Below are 10,094 nucleotides of genomic sequence, written 5' to 3' on the forward strand. Positions count from 1 at the left end.
GTGCCCGCTAGTGCACTCCAGCCATGCTGCATCCACTGCAGCCTCCCCAGCCAGAGCCTTCACTGTTTGTACCTGACCAGCCTTCTAGGGCCATACCTGGAGTGAAGTGTCACCTTTATCTGAACTTGAACTGCCCAACTGGCTTATCCCTATCTCCCAGCCTCCCTATTTTCTATTCTCCTTATTGTCTACTCTATCCTTGACTGGGGCTTAAATAAATAGATTTTAATTTATTTTTATTTTTCTGTTGGTCTAAGTTGCAGTCTCCTGGGCAACTGCAGTCAGGTGGTGGCCAGAAAGGGAACATCTAAGGTGGCTTCATTCGCAGGTCCTGGGAGTGATAGCTGGAAGGCCAGGAAGCAGGACAGCTTCTCTGTCTTTCTGCATGTGGTCTCAGGCCTCTTTTTCTCCATGGGTCTTCTCTCCCAGTGATTCATCCACGCGGTGTCTGGATTCTGTGCATGCCGGGTCAGGGCTCCCAAATTTACAATATCGAAAGCTGCCAACCCTTTGGGCTTTCATCCAGATCTGGTACAGCATCACTTCTGCCATATCTCATTGATGCACGTGAGTCATGGTGTCAGCCCCATTCATTGTAGAAGGGATCTAAATACCAGGAGTCATGATTCCTGCAGAGACCATCTTTGGAGACTAGTTGCCACTTTATTCAGGGACCACTAATGATGTCACAGCCAGGTACCATGAAAATGATTGTTACTGGCAACAAGTTAGAGCGAATGCTCTCTGCTGTCACCCTGCTAGACGTCAGCAGGTAATGGTCATGTGGTACATCTAGGGGTTCCACATTCTAACCCTGGATTTTCAGTGTCTGCAAATATTTCTATGTCTCAGAGGCACTGACAGAATAGGAGGAATTGTGTGAATGGGAATATTTGCATCTAGGAGGAAACCTGTGCAAGTCAGTTTGATGATGATGTAGATAGAGATCTTTCCAAAGCTTCCTTGCACCCTAACACACAACTAAACCTTGGCCCAACGATCTCTGCAGTTGCTGTGTAGGGGCGAGCTGGGGGAAACCTTAGAATGGCCAGGGTTGAATAGCTTGCCCAGAACAGTAAACCTATATAAAGAACATAGAGTTAACTTTTTACATTCTTGATCTTGTAACTTAAGACTGGATACATTTTTTGTTTATTTCATAAAGTATAATTAAGTGTGACCTGACTAGTGTATCAATAATTTGTAGATCTATATACCAAGGAAGATAACATTGATATTGATCTTAGCCATTTCTAGACAGCTAAAATTTTTAAATGACACAGCTGAGCTTGAATAGGCATTGATGTCTGACATCATCTGTTCTTTCTTTATCAATAAACATTTACATATTAAAGTATCAATACTTTCACTCAATTTTTTAGTTTTTATTTATCTCTGTGAAGAATCCCTAGGTTGTACTTTCATTATTTAAGTTTAAGATCTGCTAAGCCACTCTAACATTTGTTTTTTTTTTTTTTTCTGGCCAACATAAAACCTTTCATTATGTTCCCAAACATAAATTAAATGCCATAATTGTTTAAATTGAGATTCTTTGTGATAGTATACTGTAAAAAATTAAAAAGGTCAAAGCTTTCCATTTGAGAATTCCTACCACTGATCATCTGTCTTGAGAGGGAAGGTCTCTGAGACCAGAAGAAATAACAGGGGTGAGCTTGTCCCTCTGCTTCCTCCTGACACCCACTTACAGTCGTTGCTGGTCCATGTTAACGCCATTTCTAAGCAATTTATTTCCATTGCTTTTGTTAGTAAATTATTCTCTAGCAGCAACATCCTCTGGCGTCTCCATTAGAGCTGCTAAAGAATGACAGACTTTATTGTATGGGGCATCTCTGTGAGTAACAAATGGGACTCTTTCATTTCTCCTGGGAAACTAAATTGTACTGGTCTATTCTCAGTAATAAACAATATTACTAGTCTTACTACATAGGAAGTACATAAAATCTGCTTTGAATGATGGATTTTATATCTCTAAAGAGGGATACACATTGTATTTAAAGCTCTTATTATGCTGCTTGAATTCTATGTTATATACTAGAATTTAAAAAATGATGTAATACAAAGATAGAAAAAAAAAGAAATAGAAGAGGATTTCATATTTTCCCAGGATCAAGAGTGTAGTATATTCTGAGTGAGAATTTTTATCTTTATTTCAAGCTTTACATAAGTGGTATAATTATAATTCTGTTGGGTAGATTTATGTGATGTAATTTTTTATTCCTCTGATAACCATCTTGGTTATCAGATTGACCAGTGCAGTATTGCAGTGCTTGTGTTCAAGTAAATCATTTTACTTATTGGCCTCAAAGCATGAAAGTACTGATGCTGGCAATTTGGATGTACCAAAAAAGAAGCCATAAAGTGGTTCCTTTAAGTGAAAAGATATATAAGTAAAGGAAAAAAACATAGTGTATTTAGGATTCAGTTTTATTAGTAATTTCAGGCATCCACTAGGGGACTTGAAACATATCCGTTGTGGATAAGGGAGGACTACTGTAACTTGAGAGATTTATACAAAACAAAATTTGTAAAATAAGGAATATGGTTTAGGACTTTTAAAATGATAATGTTTGCAATGTGAATAAAATATGTGGTTTATTTTAGAAGGTAAGGACTTAATATAATTTGCAAATTACTTTCATAATGAGTCCATTTACAATGAATATGTTTTACTACTTTATTTTCATAATGAATGAATGAGGTTAATGAATCACACATTAATATCCTGCAGAATATGGATTAATAGAGAATTAAATTGAAATATGCCTTATAATAGAATTAAACCGAAATATTCTTTATGAAAACTTTCAGGTTTTAGCATGCAGATTTAAAAAATCTCTTTTTTGCCTTTTAAAATATATCCTTCACCAAATTGGTTTGACGTTTGGTTAACCATCATGTAAAAATAAACTAGTGTCCAATGGAAAAAAGCAAATACATTTTGTGGTACTGCAAATTAAAAAAGAAAAAAAGTATATATCTTTAAACACAGGGCAGGGTCGACGATATTTCCGTAGACAACAATAATTTGGTATCCCATTTCTCTTACATTTTATGTAGTATGGTTTACTCATCCATTCCACAAGTATTTACTGAATGTCTGCTATGTACCACCCCTACACTAGGTACTGTGCTTACAGAATTGCATTTGAGGAGTTAGAGGCCAGTTTGTCAAGAGATCCTCAGAGTACTCCCATGACTTAGGGAGGTTAATTGTATAGCATGATGCCCTAATGAAGATTAAATTCTATAGAGAAGTTTTCTCCATTGGAAAAGTGTAAAATTCACCTTTGATGGATCAAAGATAATTTCTGATCTCGTTCTCTAAGCCATTTCAACCTCTTCTTTACCCTCTCTTCCAGAAGCAATGGACATTTGAAAAAGGGAGGGTTGGCAGCTCTAGTGTCTGGAAATGTGCTGTAATGATATATTTTTCTGTTTATAATTCTAAAAATATAAGACAGATAGAGGATAAGGAGAGTTATGTGGTATTTGTGTCCTTAAAGTTACAGTAACTTAAGTTCTCATCTCATGGAGGTAGTATGTGCACTCAAGGGAAGACTGCTGTATACAGGCCTGAAGCTACTGCCCAGGATAGAGATTATTGTCTTCTTGTGGCCCAGTGCTTTTCAATTAGGGATGATTTTGCTCCCTAGGTTACACTTGGCAATGTTTGAGATACTTTTGATCATCATGACTAAAGGGAGTGGTATTACTGACAAGAAGTAGATAGAGGCCAGGGATGCTGCTAAACATCCTATAATTCACAGAACAGCCCCCACAACAAATAATTGTTCAATATGTCAAAAATGCCAAAGTTAAAAAGCCCTGTTATAACCTGAGGGCTTAAGTGTAGTGCCTTGTACATAGAATGTACTCAATAAATGTTTGTTGACTACATCAATTAATGCACGAGTGACTAAACTACTTAACTTTGGATAGTAATTACTTTATCAAGTCAATATTGTACTCAACTCTATTTCCAGTTGGACTGGAGGGACCAACTCCAAATTGGCACAGGGAGGCCACAAAAAATATATTTTACAGGGTACTACTATTATCCTATTTACTAGAGTTTATGTTTTATTTAATCAACTTTTAAGGATTATATTCATGTAACATGCTTCTTGAGCACCTACTATGTGTAAGATACAACTCTAGAGGGAAAGACTGGCATATTTCCATAGCTACATATATGTAGATGAATCTGGAACATACACATGAATTTCATGACAAGATTTAGTTGTAGAGAGTGGTCTTAGGGCGTTGATTAAAGAAACTTTTATCTGTTATGTTTGAATATTTTTTATAAAAGTGTACTTGTGCGTATTTGTGTAACTAAAAATTAAATATTAATTCCAGAAAGTAGTAACATATGCTTTAAAATATGCACTTATTTTTTGGTTAACATTTTTGTCCTTCACATTTTCCCAACATTTTATTTTTAAAAATTTCAAACATACAGAAAAGTTGAAAGAATTATACAGTGCCCAGACATTCACTACCTAGATTTCACAATTAACGTTTTAAAGTATTTGGCTGTATCGCACATCCCTCTATACCTGTGTCCATCCATCAATATATCATATTTTTTGATATATTTCAAAGTAAGTTGTGTATATTAGTGCACTTCTCTCTAAATACTTCACCATGCATATAATTAACTAAGACTCGGTATTTGTTTAAACATACTTTTTTTGTTAACACTATCATGTTATTCAACACAAAATGTCTGAAATATAAAGATGAATTCCATTTCAGGTGTCAGCCACTGTTTTCCTTATGTAACTTGTTCAAGTAAGATCCACATAGAAGTCTGACCTCTAAAACAATGATTGTTGTAAGATTTTTTCTTAAGGTACACCCTCTTTCATTCACCTTATATTAAACTCTATTAATCAATCGATCATTGGTAGCGCTAAAATTCCCACACTGAAAAAATAACAGACTCTATAACATCATTAGCTGGCCAGTTAGGTTACTGGCTGAGGAAGAGGTGGTTAACACATCCAGAAAGCACTTCAGGGACTGTTCTCTGTGACTTTGAAAATCCTGCCACACATAGATCTGATAGCCTTTCCAGCAGGTACTCAGGGCCCTTCTGGGAGGAAGGCAGGAAGCTTATCTCTTTTGTTCACAATTTTACCCCCAGAGCACAGTTCGTAACTGGTACATAGTAGGTCCTCAATAAATATTTGTTGAATGAATGAATGATTGAATGAGAATTTTGTGCATGGATGGGATGCAGAAAGTTATTTGCGAAATTGATTAATAAACCTGGAGGTGGGTAGAAAGAGCAGGTCAGTGATGACCTGCTGGCACTAGCACTGACAGAGTCTTTTATTCATTTTCACCTCCTTCTAAGACTTCAATGTACAGAATAGAATGAGTGTATTTTGGAAAGTATTTAATTAATAGCTTCATCATAAAGAAAAAGCTACGAAGCATTGCTATAATTTTGGGAGACAATATTGGTTAGCTAACTACAATTATCATAAAAAACTATATCTCCTGGCTGTTACATTAAACACAGTATATAAACTTGTCATGAAATTAGTATATAAACTTGTCACTAATTTAGTTTGGAAAGCGTTATAATAAAATAACATTGATACATTTTTTTAAAATCATATCGAAGTGTCAAAAGGATATTTTGGGTGAGTATGAGCATTTACATAAATGAAAACTGTCTATTCTTAAACAGATTAATAGGAAAAGATAAATAGTGTGAAAGGAGTGAAGGCTTTGAAGTCAGAAAGATGAGTTCCAGCCACTGCTCCCGCACTGTCATATTTCTTCATCTACATATGAAGATAATGCTTCTACTGCATTGTTGTTTCAATAAGTACATGAAACAAATTGCTCAGCAGAGTTTCTGGAGGTAGGCATTATAGATTTTTTAGTTTTCTTCTTTTGTTAAAAAAAGTTTGAAACATGATAACAGCAACAAAATTATTTAGTATCTTTTTTAGAGTGATAAGTTGGTTGATTAGTTTTTTAAAATTTTATCAAAATTATACATGTAATAGGTTAAAAATAAAATATTACAAGCTTAGTGCTATTACAAATATCTTTTAAAATTTCATTTTCTGTTTGTCGCTGACACATGAATATAGTTGACATGGTATCATATGCAGCTTTATTAAGCTCACTTATTGTTAATAACTTGTCTTTAGATCCTTTTGTGTATTCTATGTATACATAGTATCAGCAAATGATGTCAGTTTTATTTTTCTTTTTCCAATTCTTTAATATTTTGTTTGATTTTATTGCCTTTGACTTTGGTTAGGCCCTCCACTGCAACACTGAATAGAAGGGGTCAGTCTTGTCATGTTGCTTATGTCAGAGAAAAACCTTTCAACATTTTAACTTTATGATGTTAGCTATAGGTTTTTTTGGGGGGCAGGAATAGCTAGCTACCTTTTATCATGTTACAGAACTCTTATTATATTCTTAGATTTCTAAACACATTTGCTATGAATAGATATTAAATTTTATCAAATATCTTTTCTGCATCTGCTGAAATAATCATATATTTCTTTTTTTATCTGTTAATGTAGAAAATTATATAATTGATAATCTGATGTTAAAATAATCTTGTATTCCTGTAATAAAATCAATTTAGTCATGCTATTGTATCTTTTTTATATATTACTGCATTCTAATATTGAGTGTATTAGCTAATATTGAGTGTAGAATTTTTGCATTTGTGCTCATGAATGAGAGTGGCCTGTGATTTTCTTTCTAATTCTCTGTTGGTTTATGATATCAAGGTTTTGCTACATCATACAATGAATTGGTGAGCATCATTTCTTTTCTTTTTATTGTCTGGGGTGGATGTTATTTCATCCTTAAATGGTAATATTTTCTGGTACAGATATCAGGGGCCTAGAGCAGCTTTTTGTTTGTTGTTTTGTGTGCATGTATCTGAGGGTCATTTAATTATAGATTCATTTTAATGTTTATAGGATTAATCAGGTTTTTAAATTTTATCTTTTGAATTTTGACAAAATGTAATTTTCAAGGAATTTTTCTATTTTATCTTAGTATAAAAGTTATGAGTATCATCTCTTTGATCTTTGAAGGATTTGTAATTGTTTTTCATTACTATTATTGGCTATTTGTGTTTTTTCTCCTGTTCTTAATTAATCTTGCTGCAGATATGGAAATTATGTTTATCTTTTCAAGAAGAAAATTTTGGCTTTATTGAGTCCCTTTATTCTGTTTGTTTTCTATTTTGTGACTTTCTGCTTTTATAGTTATTATTTTCTTTTCCCTCCATTTTTATGATTTGATATACTATTCTTCCTCAAACTTCTCGAAGTAGTTAAAGTCTGCTGATCTCATGATGTTCGGCTTTTTTTTCTTTTCTTTTTCTTTAAGCATCGCTTTAGAACAGTGGTTTTAAACCAAGTGATTTGGGCCTATTGTAGGGGAAATTTAGCAATATCTGTAGACATTTTCGATTGTCATGACAGGGAGAAATTGCTACTGGATTTTAGTGGGTATATGCCAAGAATACTGCTAAGGATCCTACAATGCATAGGACAGACCCCCTGCCTCAAAAAGAAATATTATCCAACCCCAAAATGTCAATTGTGCTGAGGTCGAAAGAACCTAATTTAGAGCATTCTATAAGGTTTGAAATGTAACATTTTGTTATAATTCAGTTAAAATTATTTTCTAATTTCCATTTTGATTTCTTCTCTAACCAAGTGTAATTTATAAACTTTAAGCTTTAATTTAAAACCATATGAGAATTTTCTCTCTCTCTCGTTTTTTTTTTTTTGACTGACTGAAGTTTTAATTTTCTGCTTAAATGAATTGTGATTGGAAAACATTCTTTGTATGTTTCCAGCCCTCTGAAATTTCTTGATACATGATTTTTGGCTTAGTAAATGATTGTGTATATGTTCAGTTTGTTTTTGAAAAAATGTTTCTGCAGGTATTGGGTGAAATACTCTGTATATATTAGATTGATATTTATGATTAGATTATTATGTCTTAAAAATTTTTTTAAGCTGTTTTAAAATCTTTTACTATGATTGTGAAGTTATTTACCTTCTCATTGTACTTCTCTCAGATTTTACTTTATATATTTTGAAGTTGAGTTTAGGTATATAAAAATATAGGATTGTTATTTCTTTCTGGTGAATAATCATTATGAAGAGACCATGAATAGTGATCTTTTGATCCTGAATAATGTTCTTTTTTTTTTTCACTTAAAGTTTACTTTGATATTCATAAAGCTATACAATATTTCTTTTGTTAAGTGATTATATGGTATACCTTTTGCCATTGTTTTAATTTTAACCCTGTGAATCTTTATGTTTTAGGTGCCTCTTGAAAATAATGTATGTATACATGTGTAACTAAATCTAGTGTGACAAGCTCTATCTGTATTTAATTTACATTTAATATAATTAGTGAAATATTTGGATTTGCATCTATTGTTTTACTATATGCTTTCTATTGTCACACCTATGTTCATTTACTTTGCCTTTTTTCTTTTTTTCATATTGGTAATTTTTATTTTTTTCTATTTTATCCTTTGTTATTTGGAAATTAAACACTTTCTTACTCCATCTTTTAGTAGTTACTTGAGAAAATGCAACCTATATCCTTTACTAATCAACCTTTAATGTGAATTTGCTCTTATACCTTGTTCCAGACAGTAAAAGGACCTTGGAATACTTTATTTTTCTTTCTCCTAACTATTATTTTTATATATTTTAATTCTTTGTTTATTTTACTTTACACAAACACCATTTTCATCACTGCTTAAATGATCACATTTTATTTAATTTTACTGATATATCCATTATTTTGTTTGTTCTTCATTTCTCCCTATATTTTCTATTTCAATTTGCAATTATATTTCCTTCTGCCTTCTATTTTAAATTTTAATTTTTGTAATTTTTTTACCTACTATTTTTGCTTTTTCTTCCTTTTTTATTTTATTTAGTGTTGGTCTGCTGGCAGTAAATTCTCTCTTTTTTTTTTACTAAATTAAAAAAAAATTACCTATAATATTGAAGGATATTTTTATTGGATCTAGAAGTCTTATTTGATAGATTTAGTAGAGGTAGACACAACAAAAATGTCACCCTACTGTTTTCTGGTTTCTATTGTTGCTGACAATCTAACCTGTATTATTTGAAAATAAATTGTCTTTTGTCTTAGGTTATTTTTTATGATTTTGTTTTTATCTTTAAACTTTTTGGAGTTTTGATATGTGTTGAAGTGTGGATATTTTCTTTCCATGTGCTCTGCTTGTGATCTTTTTGTATTCTTGAATCAGTTCATTGGTGTCCTTCATTAGTATTAAAAAGTTCTCATTCATTATCTTGTCAAGTATTGCCTCTTCCTCATTCTCTCTCTTTTTTTCTTCTAGGACTCTAATTAAATGTTTACCTTTTTATGGTAACCGCTATATTGCTCACCTTCTCCTCCATATTTCTCATTCTTTTGTGTCTATACTTCATTCAGAATAATTTATCTTGGCCTATTTTTCATTTGACTAATTTTATCTTCAGCTCTGTCTAATCTTCTGTTAAACCCATCCATCAAGTTCCTAAATATGTTTTAATTCTACAATTTCCATTTATTTTTTCAAAACTTCTATCACATTTAGCATATTCTCAGTTCTCTGACAAAATTTTCAAACTTGTCTTTAATCTTCTTAGCCTGATTAAAAATAGTTGGTTTAAAGTGTGGATCTGATAGTTTCAATGACTGAAATCTTTATGTATCTGTATAGGTTGTCTTTAGTGTCTGATTCTCATTTATTCTTTAGTTTGCCTGTGTATCTATAATTTTGAAGCAGATATTATACTTTATTATCTGTGGAAATGATTTAGGGCTGAAGAAGATGCTGTAGTTGTCTGAGAGGATTTTTATAATGTTTGCCAAATACCTGTAGCTACTAGGAATCTGAGATAACCTTAATCCAATTTCAAGGCTTGATATTTTCTGGTACAACCAAATTACTCAAAGTCAGACTACAGTCCTTGCGAGACCTGGTTTACTTTTACCTCACCCTTACTTCTAAGGTACAGTCTTTCTGTTCCTCTGTA

This window comes from Pteropus vampyrus, unplaced genomic scaffold (genome assembly GCF_000151845.1).
Source record: "Pteropus vampyrus isolate Shadow unplaced genomic scaffold, Pvam_2.0 Scaffold1, whole genome shotgun sequence".
NCBI classification, from domain to species: domain Eukaryota; kingdom Metazoa; phylum Chordata; class Mammalia; order Chiroptera; family Pteropodidae; genus Pteropus; species Pteropus vampyrus.